Here is a 16,275-nt window from a genome sequence, read left to right as displayed (position 1 = left end):
TTATCCTTACAAGCATGCACACACAAGCACATGCATGCAAAATCTCCTACTTCACTAATGACACCTCATTGCTTGTGAAAGCTGAGGAAGCAATTCCTCTCAACAGAAAAATTCATAATATGTGTAGAAATAGTATGAGAATTAATATTCTTGCAAATGCATTACAAAATCATGTAAAAATTCTAATACATTTAGATAATTCTAACTCTTTTCCTTACAAATATCATATACTTGTATCCTAACCTAGTATGCCTGCATGGCCTTATGCGATTCCATTACGGTACAATGTTGCCTTGAGGCAACATGCAGTTTTTTGTAATTTCCTATGATACATTTGATGAAATATTATGCAACGTTTTTGAAAATACTTCTTTACTTTCCAATGAAGGTGACTAAGATTTTTTTGTAGGCAATTATATGCACGGAAATTGATGAAAAATGCACTTTTCATTGGACAAAATATAGAGTGACGTGCACGTCCTGAAAGTGGAAACAAAATGGACCCCTGGTGACCACTTTTACCACTTTTTTTTATGTTCATTTATTAGTATTTGACTTCTACTTCCCTGAGACAGCATTGATGAGTGTCTGACTGCTAGCTGACATGTAGTTGCAAAGTTACTTACCGTTAGTAGAATGTCTAAAGTGTTACCTCAAATTTACCTCCACACAACTTTCTTAAATCAACAAGTGATGAGTCAAAATGTATGACCCAAAGTCAGTGATCTATATCTTAATGCATGTGAATGTGTGTATTTACCTGCTATTGAGTGTGTAGTTCTGCTGTTTCAGGTTCAGTTCTCGCTGTTGAATCTGTATGACCTCCCTGGACAAATCCTCAGGTTTCCTACAACAAAATCATTTGAAAGTAAGAAGAGAGCGACAGGTATTTTATAAAAAAAAAAAATCTACTAGCACCAGATGAATAGGGCACAAAAAAGGGCCGGAAATGTCCAATAAAAGCCTATTTTTCATTTTCAGCAAATGGACACTTAACCTTCAGAAAATGCTGCTAACCCACCTCAAGGGGTCAAAATATATCGCAATGAGCTAGGGCTGCACGATATATCGTTTCAGCATCGATATCGCAATGTGCGCATCTGCGATAGTCACATCGCAGGATGTGCAATGTTTAGTATACTGATCGTTATATTTACACTGATCGTTTTCTTTGCTCACACAGACACCGGTACAGGAACAGCTGTACAGAGATACCCATTTTTAAATGAATTTAGTAGCAGAGCTACTGCAAGCGATTTTCAGTGCTGGAAATCCATTTATCCTTTGTTGAAACTTCTGGGTCGTCGCGGAGAGCGTAGGTCACGGTTGCTTAGCAACGGCAGATGCCACGAAATTGCAAGCTCCCGAACGCTTTGGAAAGAAGGAGAAAGCAGCGCGGCTGGCTTTTCCACGCGTTTTTAGGTGCGACATATGAACGGCCCCAAAGTCTTTCTACACTGGACGCAACAAAGCGACTTTTGCAAATCACTTGAACTTTGTGTCAGTACGTCATAAATAGAACGAGGCATCAGTTTACTGTCGGGATTTGTCGTGTCGCGCCGCATCCAGTGTAAACAGCATCACTGATTATAATTGGCTCGATAATATTTTGTCGCGTCGCGCTGTGCCGCTCGCGTCCGGTGTAGACACGGTGAGAGCCACGCAGATGCACGTGAACACCGAAGTCCGCTCACGTCCGCGTCTATTTGTGCCTCAAATGACACATACACGCGAAATTATGTCAAAATGCATGTCTCTGCAAGTATTCTTGTAAACACAGTTGCTTATGGTTTAGTTGAAAGTAAACAATTGAGAAAGAAAATGGATGTGTAACAGTATATTGGTTCACAGCAGTTTAATATTCCTGCTGTCTGTCATGAATGTAAATCAAACAACAAAACACAGAGAAAAACACTTTAAGCTTTAACACAGATTAGATTAAATTTTTTTATACAGTGAAGACTATGCATTGTTATTTTACATTTGATTATTAAATTTCTGTACCTGAATACTGTTAGACTTACCTTAAAAATATAAACCACTGTTTATTTCACTTCTATCTTTGTTCTATTATTTTTATCTATGCTTGTAATTTGTTTATTTTCTATGGTGATTTACTCGCCTACAAAATCACCCCAATCATTGATTATTTTTTTTCCAAATAGAGCTATTCAAGTCATCTAGTGATTCTTTTTTTTTATATCGCAATTAAAAAAAAACAAAAAAAAAACCTCGCATTGTGAGTTTTTTCCAATATCGTGCAGCCCTACAATGAGCCATTTATAATTTACAATTATTATAATACAATTATTATATATAAGGTTTGCAATTCTAACAACCCTATTTCCTAAATTTGGGACATGTCTAAAGTAAAAAAAAAATCATGTTTTTTTTGTGTGCGTGTTATTTTATTTATTTATTTATTTAATTACACAGGAATTGTATAAAAACAAATCTGACATTTTTTTAATTAATTTTCTAGCAATGAATTTTGTATGGAGTAACGGACAAGTAAATATTAATTTTGTCAATTAAAATTAGTTAAAGGGGTCCTATTATGCTCTTTTACAAAGTCTTGATTTTGTTTTGGGGGTGTACTAGAACAGGCTCTCATACTAGGTTGTTCGAAAAACACATTATTTTTCACATATTTTGCATTATTACAACACCTCTCTCCCCAGTCTGACATGAACGGCTCGAATAGTTCCTGTATCAAATGAAGGCCCACCTTCTGAAATACAAAATGTGCTGTGATTGGTTAGCTGGGCCAGTGCGTGTTGTGATTGGCAGCACTCGGCACCTGGTCGGGAAATGTCACGCCCCTTACCATAGCCGCCTGCGAGCTTCAGTGTAAATATTGCGTCAAAATCAAATCAATTTGAGCGCGATTTAAACCCGGATGATTGTAACCCCTCTAAGTTCATCTGCCTTGGGAAACTAGCGTGTCTCCGACATCGTGATAACACTCGTTGCTTTCTCTAGTGCAGCTCAACCAGGTCTCGTCCCATTCGTTGGTATTTGTGATATCACAACATTAAAATGACTTTAACAGACATCTAAGGTGTTCAAAGTTGAGAGAGATGAAACTGAAGTAGCGACAGACTTTCCCTTGCATATTGTGATCTACTGTCAAGTATAACACATTATCGGGATAAAAAAAAGTAGTGCAGGGACTCGGTTCTATCCATCGCTTAATGTTTTAATTTTATGTTATGAGCTATGCATTCAAAAATGGAGGCAGATCTGAATGTGAGCTTGTCTGGGAGCAGAGTTTAAGTGGACTGGATAATAAATGTTTAAAGTTTAAAAAAAATGCATGGATAAATCATTCACAAGGATTTACAAAATAGATAGCAACTTTAAAACGGTCTACTTTCCATGCAATGCTAATTATGATCCACAATAGTTTACCTAAAGCATCTAATAGTTCAGACAAAAAAAAAATAAAAAAAAGATTTTCTTGTCGTAATTGTACACTAGAGTGTACCTTACTCATGAAAAGCATTATATAAGCCCACAAACTGTAAACTCTGAAAACTCATTCTCAAACTTAAACTCATTCTATAAAAGACTCATTAGCACCTGCTAATGAAACAAACTCATTTGTGAACTCATGATGGAATCCCTTTCCTAACAAAGATGAAGACAATTTCTCCAAAGTCCAAAGCTATAACATTTACTTTTTCTAATTAAGTACAACTGTTTCCTGACGTATTGCCCTGACTAGGTTTTTAAAACAGCTCTTTGTGAAAACACATTGACTTTTCTAATTCGTCAAGCCCCCACACATTTCAAAATTACCCATTGTTCAGTTGTTTTGTTTGGTTTTTAAAACTTGATGTCATAATAGAAGTTATGCAATTTAATAATCACTAGGCCATGATTAAAAAAAAAAAAAAAAATGCAATCTTCATTTAAAATATTTTATATAAATTCTTCAAATGTCATACAGTTACACAGGACTCTACTGTTTTGATGTTATTTTCTCAAGCATTCTCATAAAAGCAGGTTTTGAAATAATTCTGCAAATTCACTTTATAAATACTATGTTTTGCTTGCTGGAAGTACACAGCACAAGAAACCAGTAGCAATATATATTCAAACTGCCTAATATATTCACATTTATTTGTATATATCATACATAGCTAATAGGGGTGCTCCGACTGATCGGCTACCGATCACTATCGGCCGATAATCGCTTTGGGATGATTGATCGGCGGTCTCTAAAAAGGCCGGTCTCAAAAACACGATCTGAAGCTGATGACGCGCCTGCCGTGAGAGGTTTGGTATGACATGTAGCGGCGCTGTCTCAGTCGGATGAAATAATTATAACGCTTTAGGTGAGGTACAATTCATATTTCTTCATTAAATAACAAAGTAATTTGAAAAAGTTTCTGTGAGACAATTTCACAAACAGTGTGAGTGAATCACCGCGCGCGCTCTCTTTCTCTCTCAGAATGCAAATGGCTTCAAATCACATTGCATCTGCTCTATAAGTGAGCTGCATGCTGCACAGTTGATACACGAATTGTCACTTGCACTATCGAGACGGTGTCGCATCGTCACTGAAGTTTATAAATTGCATTACTTTTTAATTCTTGCCAGTGTTTAAACTATTCAATGCTCGCGTGTTCTCCTGGAGACCGTGCACTTATCGTGCACACTCGCAGCGCACACACGTAACGCCAGGTTCACATTACTTTGTTCGCAGTGCGTATGTGGTGCGTATTTTTTTCCGCGCTCATGTTAACGGATTAAAGCGTTCACACTGCACACACGGTTATGGTCTGGCAGTGCGTTTAGGAGCAAAGTAAAAAGCATTGAATAATGTGTTGCTTATATTTATTGTGTTTAAACATGTCTGTGAAAGATTGTATTACTGTCCTGTGTAAAAAAAAGAATTGCAATGCTGAAAAAGCATTTTCAGTAACAATGTTTGGATTTAAAATCAAAATAATGGATAAATGTTGTGTTTGTGGTAAACAGCCACAGATCAGGAGCATACTCCTGTGTGAAAGCACAATCCGTGCTGCTTCTGTACTAGGGTTGGGCCAATAGACGATGCCATCGTCCATCGCCAATGGCTGACAGACATCACGATGTTGAGCCGGCCACCCCTCAAATGAAAAATAAAAAATCCTCTCACAAGAGTCACCTAAGAGAGGGATTCATTTTAAAAAATGAAATTCAGGCCCTGAATAAATGTCTAAAAATCTTGATTGGATCATCACTATAAATAATTCTACATGATAAAAAGACGGCTTTAAAAAGATCAGTATCGGTGATCAGATCGGCAGATACTGCTTTCTGTGATCGGCCTCAAAAATATTGATCGGAGCACCCCTAATAGCTAACCACCGGGTCATGTTTCAAATGATCATAGGGCATGTTAAATTACATCTGTCGTCTTTGATTTGCATAATTAACGGAGCTGTCAACATCAAACAAAAGGCACAGGAACTTAACCACACCCACAGACAAAAAGGCTTTGAATGCATTTGCTCAATTTTGACAATTTTTCTTTATATTTCTGTGATGAAAGTGCTATCTTATAGCTGACACCTTTGTTCTGTATTTGAGATGAAAGCTTATTCTAAAGACAATTGGTTCAGCATTCAAACAGTAGGAATATCACCGCAGAGGGAGCATAAAGGAAAGGAATTATAAGACAGAGTACGATAAATTTTTTGAGTATGTATTTCTCTTTGCCTCTTCATTTTTCAGAAAGTTATCTTTCGTTTCCTTCACGGCGAGACGAAATGAGTCTACGGTACAAAAAAGGAAAGTCCCAACCGCTGCACTTTTCTTTGCTGAGACTAAACATTGAGAAGATATGACACTGGTTTCTTTTATTTGGAGAATCCCCATGAGAGCTACATTGCTCGCCCAGGTAAAACATGAGAGAGCAGAATGAAACTACTGCCTGACATATTTATACTGCCGGTGAATGGTCTGGAGAGCAGAGAGAGCAGAATGAGTAATGCTCAATGATCAATCAGAATCCAAAATCAGATTTCTGCTCCACCAAAGCGAGACAGGCACTTTGGCTCATTCGCCGTGCCATTATCCTTTCAGAGCAACGGAAATACATCGGAAAGAGTTTGATTACATAAAGTGTTTTACCTAAGCGAATGTAAGCATAATCAGTTGAATCCTGCATTCAAACGCCTCACCCAAGGCCATATCATACTTCAAAGACAGGAAATGCATACAAACAGGAACAAAGACCTTCGCTGAGAAAAACGGACGTCACAGCGAACAGGGAGGAGAGAAATTATCTGAGGAGGAAGAACCTATATGGGAATTAAGATTCTGCCCAGATACATGAAGGATATTGACTCTGCAAAACTGTGAGCAATTACTTGCCGTTTGAAGTTAATAATCATTATTGGGCAATTACGGAATAGTCAAAGAGGGAGGTTTATGCTCTACCACATTCAAACACACACATACATCTAAAATAATCATTACAAGATAATTCACAACAAATTTGCAATGATTTTGTTGGAAATGTAAAATTATGCACCATCGTGAATATCGTAATGGTTTTTATTTGCCCATAAGTGCCCTAAAGACTGCGGGTGAGTAAAAGATGAATGAATTTTCATTTTCTGGTGAATGATCCCTTTGAAAGGCTTCAGCAAAAATATATGTAGGTAAATATTGCTGTTTATTATGATATGGGTGAATATAAATGAAAACAATTAAATAAAGTTCTATTTGTTCATTTAAAAGAAAAAACATTTCATGCATATTTTATGTGTTGTATTAAACAGTTTAAATCTACTTGGATGCAATTTCTGTTTGGAATGATGGTTCCTCTGATACCCATAGTTAAAAAGAAGAGAAGTTAAAGATAAGTTTTGCTCAAAGCTCTTCCACTACAATCAATATGATGCGAACTTAAAAATTACAGCACTTACACAACACTACAAACATCTGTTTTCAGAGTTTAGATGTGACAGACGAGGAACAGAGCCATCACGTGAGCAGTAGCCTATATTTAAAAGAACAGCTCACTCAAATGAAAAATTCCTGGTCAGGACACTAAGACGAATCAATGTATGACTAACTTGTAGTTGTCCTAGCATATTAAAGGGTTAGTTCACCCAAAAATGAAAATTCTGTCATTAATTACTAACCCTCAAGAATACTTTTTGTGCGCAAAGAAAACAATAACAATTTCTTCAGCATTTTTTCTCCCCAAGTTACCGTCTTCTGCCATTTTGGAGAGTACCCCAGAACATAATCAATAGGGCTGGGTTTTGACACAAATTCGAACACGATTCGATTCAAGTCAAAATTCTCTTAACTAATGCTGTAAAATATACATGAGTCAGTTGGTACTGCATTACTATAATATTGAAGGTTAAATCTAACTGATTTTTTAGGCTATACAACTGCTTAAATTACACTTAATGAAGTTTTTATAATAAAAGTTACAATTACATAATATTTCTAAATCAATTCGGGTTTTTTTTACATTTAAATGGTGGCTGTCATTCAAAAAAATATAAACTAAACATTGAAGAAAAGTAAAAATTATAATAAATTTATATGGTGCATACAGTGGGTACGGAAAGTATTCAGACGTGCTGTGTGTACATTAATGAGGAAAAAAAATTAACTTAAATGATTTTAGCAAATGGCTGCAATATAACAAAGAGTGAAAAATTTAAGGGGGTCTGAATACTTTCCGTACCCACTGTATATTTAGCAAAATGCCCCTCTCTACAGTTAAATTTTCTAGCTGACTAATGAGTTTATGGTCACCGCATATGTTTTTTTTCCTGAGGTGACGTTGTTTACAAGCCGTTATATTGACGTCTTTGCGCGGCTGAAACACTAATTGAGCGATTAACATGAGAAATTATACGGATTGTAAAGTCGTATTCTTTCTTTTATATTACCTTCGGATGTTTAGTCATGTTTATTTTGTGCTGAAACTGGTATTAATGTGGAGAAGACGATCAGTTCACGTGTGCCTCGTGCTGCCACGTCTGTTGAACTGAGGCGCTACAGCAATCTGTCACTCCACATTAAACAGCACCAAAAATGGCATTTATTGTTTGAATACTGCAATACAATGGACAGAATTTGAATTCTGAGACTGTGTTTCATATTAAAAGTACCAAAGCACAATGCTTATTGCGATATATTGGATGGGAGGTGCCCTTCAATTTTCCGTCCATTAACTGAAAACAGGTTAGATTAATAAATTATTGGGATTTAAGAAACGATATCGTTTCGTAAAAATGAGAATCGATTGAAATCGAGATATCGATATTTTTTACCCAGCCCTAGGAATCAACGTAATGAGCGTCGTTTACGCTCTGCATGCGCGTGCTTTTGCTGAACGTAATGGGTTGTTTATGTTCAGTAGACAGCGCGCACATGCTGAACGTAAACAACGCTCATTACATTGATTACGTTCTGGGCTACTTTCAAAAATGGCAGAAGACGGTAACTCGGAGAGAAGAACTGCTGAATAAATTATGTTGTTATTGTTTTGCACACAAAAAGTATTCTCGTAGCTTTGTAAAATTACGGATGAACCCCTGATGTTTTACCTATTTACCTTTTACCTATGTCCTTGCTACGTTTCTGTGGGTTGATCATGGTAATATCCTTGCTGTCTATGGAGGGTCAGAGAGCTCTCAGATTCCATCAAGAATATCTTAATTTGTGACCCTGGACCACAAAACCAGTCATAAGGGTCAGAGATTTATGCATCATCTGAAAGCTGAATAAATAAGCTTTCCATTGATGTATGGTTTGTTAGAATAGGACAATATTTGGTCGAGATATACACATCAACTATTTGAAAAACTGGAATCTGAGGGTGCAAAAACATTTGAATATTGAGAAAATCGCCTTTAAAGTTGTCCAAATTAAGTTCTTAGCAATGCATATTACTAATCAAAAATTAAGTTTTAATATATTTACAGTAGGATATTTACAAAATATCTTCATGGAACATGATCTTTAATTAATATCCTAATGATTTTTGGCATCAATAATTATTGAAAAATCAATCATTTTCACCCATACAATGTATTTTTGGCTACTGCTACAAATATACCCCAGCGATTTAAGACTGGTTTTGTGGTCCAGGGTCACATTTGTGTCCCGAAGATTGAACGAAGGTCTTACGGGTGTGGAACGACATGAGGGTGAGTAATTAATGACAATTTTCATTTTTGGGTGAACTATCCCTTTAAGCTGAGATAGAAAGAAGTGTTTAAAATAAATTAATCACCTAATCACAAAGTTTCAACTATATTATTTTTACACTATATTGTATTATATTTATTTATTTATAACCATATTTACACTACTGTTCAAAAGTCTGGGGTCGGTAAGATTTTTTAAAAATGTTTTTGAAATAATCAAAATGATCAACAAGGCTGTATTAAAAATACAGTAAAAAAAACTGTAATATTGTGAAATATTACTACCAATTGACATAACCATTTTCTCTTTTAATATATTTTAAAATGTCATTTATTCCTGTGATGCAAAGCTGAAATTTCAGCAGCCATTTTTCCAGTCTTCAGTGTCACGTGATCCTTCAGAAATCATTCTAATATGCTGATTTGGTCCTCAAGAAACATTTCTTATAATTATCATAAATACTAGGCTAAGAGTCTAAATGTATTCTTAATTTAGTCTAAATTCTAAATTTATTGTAGCTCCTGCAACTATTCACGGTGTATCTCACAAGTGCACATAATAGAAGTGTCTGCAACAATCTAGGCCTTCACCAACTAGTCAGACTTAAAACATGAAAGGGCGACAAGCTTCAGTGCAGTAGTGTGTGCCTGGCTTAAGATTTCATACTGTGAACGTCCTAGTATGTCAGGTTGTCATTCAATGCCATTATTCAGTAACCTACATTGAGTTAGAGTTTCCATTCCTCTATAAATAAAACATATACTGTAGAAATGCACATCAACACCAAAACGCGCTGTTCACCTTTTTTTTTTTTTTATAACTTTGTATTAATATTCTGTACTTTTGTTGTGGTAAAGTCTAGACCTATCAATAAATCTGCATTTTAAATAGCAAACAAAGAACCAGTCTGAGTTTAGCCAAATGATATATATACAAATTAATTGCCAGCCCTCAGTTTAATGATTTAGTCTTACATAATCATTTTCCACCCTCTCTTTGACCCTAGTTCACCAAAAATGACAGTTCTGTAACTGTTAACATTTATTAAAGCTGTATGCTTTTTTCCTTCAATGGAAAATTCCTTCAAAAAGTAGAAATTTTAATAATTTACTGATCACTGTATTCACTGGCACTGCTACGTGAAAATCTTTATGTCAGGTCTTCAGCAGTCATACAATAGCTTTATGTGAAAATTTAGATTGTTATTCTTCTCTTTAAATCAGATGAACTCAATAATGAAAATTATCAATGAATTAGTCAGATTAGATTAACTGACTCATTGTAAAGACACTCAAACAAACGATTTGTTTTTGAACCTGTTAACATCAAGATTCTAAAGAAATGACTTAAAATTCATTCTGTTCCTCACACAAAGCTTTCATATGAAAGCTTTCACAAAGCAAAGATTTTGCAACTTTTTGCAACTTTCTGAAGCTCTGGTCCCTTCATTATGACCAGAAAAAAGTGAGTAGTACTATTATTGTCAGTTTTCTATCAGCAGATGTTTAGATACTCATAATATCATTAAATATTGGTTATTAAACAGATAAGATCTGTCACTCGCTCTGGTGTCTGACGTTTGGGACAGTGATTGACTAATAAGAGACTCAATGCTTGTCATTTTGAGGGGTACTTCAAGAGCACTGTGTGTGTGTGTTCCACCAAATCCACATAAGCCATTAAACAGACATTGTTTATATTTTTCCACATGATTGACAAAGCACATTTACACCTCACACAATCAATAGAATGCATGCATATGCAAACACACTGAAACTGCTCCACATCAGCCACTGTTTCAGCATCTATAACAAGCTGACCTTGAAAACACTGCAGAACCAGAGAGCATGTGGAATTTACAAGCAATAACACTGACTGACCTAACACAAGTTAACAGACCTACACGGGTGCAGATGCAGAGGAGAGAAACAACATGTTTCTTGAGATCAGAGCGCCCTCTAGTGGCATTGTAATCCACCATATGAACCAAAAAGATTGCGTTTCTTTTTTATATATTAACAATACCCTCACATTTTGCTTCATATATTGATTGTCAGTTATCAGTCAGGCTTTTAAGCCAATATTTCCAGCCAAATATAATTACTTTAGCTATGCATTTATTAAATAATAATAATAATAATAATAATACCTAAGAAGTAAGAAAACACCCACCTAATATTAAGTCCTGTAGACTGGCCAATGTTTTCCCAAGCCTGCAGCTCATGCTCCAGTTTCTAGAAGATCCACAATGTTGGATTAAAACCGTACAATAAAATGCAAAATACAAAACCTACCATTACACCCCTTTTGGGGGTAAGATATCAAGCACAATATAATTTATAATCAGAGTGTCAATTTTGCATAGCAAGACCAGACATATTTTGCAAATACTACACATTAAAAACACCATATAAAAACACAAATTCTTGTTCATTCAAGAATTCACACAATATTTTCAGAGGACAATTATACTAAATGTTCAATTTTGAACTGGTCTCTGCATATGTGTAACTGTTTACCTCTTTCTCCAACTCTACTTTCAGTTTCTCCTCCATCACTCTCTCCATTCTCTCCAACTTCCTCCTCAAACCTTCAGTCTCTTCTCTCAGCAGACTGTTGTTCTCTTTTGTCTCTCTGAGAAGGAAATAATTGAGAGAGATAATTGACAGTAGTTATAGTTCTAAATAAAGATTTATGTATGCATCCCTCACACAAAAAGTTTGTTGATGACAATGTTGATACCTTAAGAAAGTATTTTCCTCCCGCAGACGTTTAATTTCCCGCTCCAGTTCAGGCAGTCTGGCCACTTCAGATTTCATGTTCTTCACAATCACAGAGTCTTGCTCCTGAAGAGCCAAACGCCTCTCCAACTCCTGCAGATGGACAGCACAGATAAGAGGGAGCAGGGCACAAATTAAAGACAATTTCTTGATGTTAAAGCTGCAGTCCGTAAGTTTTTCCTCTTTGTCGCCATCTCTGTTTAAAAAACCTGGAATTGCAGTTACTAGCAGAATTATCTTCATTGTTACCATAAATCTCGCTACCAATGGTGATTAAATCTAAAGATCGGTTAGCTCATATCACATCAAACCGTTCAAATCATTATTATTGTTATACTTTATTCCCAGATTATTAATGTTAACAACATAAGTATAAGTCATTATAATCCATAATTATGTCCCCACTGGATGCAACGAATGCTTCGTTTATAATGGGTTTTATTGTTTTTGATTCATCGCTCCGGCCTGACAGGGCATCAATATGGCAAGGGGTTCAGAAGCACATTTAAAACTGGAATATAATTTAATTTCATTCACACGTGTTTCATATAATCCTTTCTGTATTACAATCCGTCATCAAAATGATTTTTTGACATTTAATTATTCTAGCTGCTGTGAGAAAAGGCTATAAATGATCGCCCACCCTGCAGGATCCTCACATGCGATAATTTAGTAGCCGGGACAACTTCTTTATGTTTACAGACGTGACGTAATGACGCAGCAGCATGCTCGAATTTCCCACGAAAACCTACCCGTACCACTCAAATTAGAAAACATTATTATAAGCTAACCGTTGTGAATCGGGCTAAAGTAAGGCAATAGTTTTGAACACTGGCTGGTTATGCACTTGCTCAAATATTGATTTTGGATCATTTTTAACCAAAAAAAGTTACGGACTGCAGCTTTAAATACAAGTTGAGCATTCTTTTTTCTATTTTTTTTCTTCACCGATTTGGTACTTAATAATACCAGTATTTCTGACATCCCTCAGTGCTCCACACATCATAGAAATTGTAGAATAAGACTGAAACACAAATACCTTCATCTTGAGTTCACTCTCTGTGCTGGTGGAATGAGATGTCTGAAGATTTTGGTACCTCTGACTGACATCCTGGAACTTTCTATTAGCAACAGATGAAAAACAACACAGTGCATATGTATTTATTAGAGGGTATGAGGAAAATAGTGTACATTTGTGTATGTGTGAATTCATACTTGCGCTGCACATCCAGTTGTTCCTGCAGGGCCTGGATCTCCAGGTTCTGGGTGGAGAATTTGGACTCCTGAATCTGGATCTGTTGATTGAGCCTTCGTGTCTCATCTTTCAACTCACTGATCATCTGCAACATGAAAAGAATTTAACTTAATTAAACAATTGCAATCCATAACGGTATTAACAGAAAAATAATAGTTAAAAAAGGATTTAAACTAAATCATATTTGTAAACAATGATTGCCATACAGTTGTTTTCTTTTTTTGTGAATGTACAACACTTTAAAAGTTCCCGCTAAGTGAGATTTGTTTTTAAAAATCTTAATTCAGCAAGGACGTATTAGTTTAATCATAAGTGGCAGTAAAGACACTTATGTTACATAATATTTCTGTTTTTTCAAATAAATGCTGTACTTTTTATTCAAAGAATCCCCAAACAAATTTCACAAAAAAAAAAAAAAAAAATATCTTAAGTATGATGTGTTTTTTGAGCAACAAATAAGCATATTAGCATATCATGTGTCTCTGGAGACTTGAGTAATGGCTGCTGAAAATTCAATATTTAAAAAAATAGAAGTTATTTTAAATTGTAATATTATTTTACCATTTCTCCCCCAGTTTTTCTGTGTTGTTTTTTAAAAATAAACGCAAACTCGACCCCAAACCTTTGAGATTTGATGTATATACATGTGTATTAAGTTATCAGTCACATAGCTAGAAGTCTCCGTGCAGAGCGTCTGCTGCATGAAACGGTAACAATTATGCCATTCCACATTGCCCCTATAAAATAAAATTAAATATGATTGCTTGTTTTATTGCCAGTTTTGTTGTCCAATAAAATACTAACAAGGATTGCACTTGTAAGTAGCAAACCACGGCTACTGGCTATTAAAAGCAACTACAACCATTGATATTTTACTCTAATCTCACGTTTCAATGAAAAAAAAAAAATCACATTATAATAGTTCATCAATCAATTTCATGGGAGCATTTTTTCATCTTTTTACAAACACTAATACAAAAGACACATAAACACACACCTGGTCTGCCTCAGCAAGTTTGCTGTCTTTTTCATTGGCTTTCTTGTGGAGTTCCTCGAAGTTACGCTTTAAAGCCTTGTTGTTTTCCATTTGTTCATTAAGAGCTTGATTTGCTTTCTCTTCTCTTTCTTCCAGACGTCTGATCTGCAACAGTAACTCCCTGTTACGGTCAATTTCCCTCTGCAAATGTGATCAGACAAGACACATACATACACAAACACAGGTCAAATTAGGTTTTTCACAGCAAAGACTGGACAATCTTGCCTTGAATGCACCAAATCACATCCTAATGGATTTTGTCTAAAGTGTTTCTCACACCCTGTTTTAGGCTGCAATTTTTTTATATTGAGGAATACGTTTAGAAAATGGAAGTAAGAAAAGAAAATCCAACAGAACCCATGATTTACAGCACTATGCCACCTATCACTCACCTGTAAGTCTCTGGAGCTGCTGTTTGCCTCTTTCTCCAGCTCTATACGGGCCCGTTTGTGACTGAGTTCCATCTGTTGTTTCTCTTGAGTGAGCTGCAGCAGGCTAGTGTGAGAACGGACTCGCTCTGCAGCCTCCTCCAACTACCACACACAACAACAAAATTCAATAATTTGCTCTACACATACTATATTAAAGGAATAGTTCACCCAAAAAAATTGAAATTTTCTCATCCTCAGGACATTCAAGATGTAGATGAGTTTTGTAGATGGAGAAATTTAGTATTACATCACTTGCTCACCAATGGATCCTCTGCAGTGAATGGGTGCCGTCAGAATGAGAGTCCAAACAGCTGATAAAAACACCACAATTCTCCACAAGTAATCCACACGACTCCAGTCTATCAATTAATGTATTGGGAAGCGGAAAAAAGCATGTTTGTAAGAAACAAATCCATCATTAATGGTATTTTAACTTTAAACCATTGCTTCTGGCCAAAATATGACTCTACAATCCATAATAAAGCTAACTTGAAAAGTTAGAACTGTTTTGGACTTTTGCTTGCAAACCATGCTTGATCTGTGCATATTTCTCTCCTGATTCAGACAAGATGACTTTTGCACTGGAGAAAGCAATATTATAGACAGAACATATAACGGATAGAAGACTAGTATTTTTGTAAGATTTTTAACGTTTTAACATTTTAATGACTTAATTTTTCACTTCACAAAATGTTAATTGATTGACTGGAGTTGTGAGGATTACTTGTGGATAGCTGTGATGTTTTCATTAGCTGTTGGGACTCTCATTCTGACGGCACCCATTCACTGCATTGGCGAGCAAGTGTTGAAAATGCTAAATTTCTCCAAAACCGTTCCGAACTGATCTACATCTTGGATGGCCTGAGAGTGAGTAAATGTTTAGCCAATTTTCATTTTTGGGTGAACTATTCCTTTAAGAGACATACTGCATATTTATGAGATCATGGAATTGAAATTTAGATACTTCCGTAAAAATGAGGGCTAAAATGTGAAAGGAGTCTGTGACTTGCCTCCACTCTTTTAGTATAGAGATTCTGAAGGCCACTTCTTCCAAAGCCTGGCTCAGTCTCCAGTAAAGAGCGATCTGGACATGATATCAAACTCTTGAAAGATTTTAGCGTTGAGAAGATTGTGGTGTCATCCTCCATATCATCCATATTGACAATGTCTTGACAGCCTCCTCTGCTGAGTTAGGAAAAATGTCATTATATAAAAGTGTAAAAAGCCATTAATAAACCTCCTCAATTCCCTCAAGAAACCTACTGCTCAAACCAAAAATTAAACAATACATGTAAAATATGGTCAATTCAGTTTAAAGTAGTAAGCATGCATCTGTACCCCATTTGGATGCTATTAACATGTAAGCAGTTTATTATTGAAATATTGAAAAATATAAGTACATCTGACATCATATGATGAAGAATAAGATGTATTTCAATAATTCTCAAAGAATATGTTTCCTTATTTTAAAAATACGCCAAAATATAGCCTTCTCTAGTATGGTCCCACTGTCCCACAGCACTTAACAAGAATTTTCATATTTTGTTAAAAGTTAAATAAGGGGTCTGATGTAGTAAAAAAAAAAAAAAGACACTTGAC

The sequence above is a fragment of the Sinocyclocheilus anshuiensis genome, unplaced genomic scaffold (assembly GCF_001515605.1).
Source record: "Sinocyclocheilus anshuiensis isolate Anshui unplaced genomic scaffold, SAMN03320099.WGS_v1.1 scaffold50, whole genome shotgun sequence".
Classification (NCBI taxonomy): Eukaryota; Metazoa; Chordata; class Actinopteri; order Cypriniformes; family Cyprinidae; genus Sinocyclocheilus; species Sinocyclocheilus anshuiensis.
Note: the sequence above shows the minus strand (reverse complement) of the source record.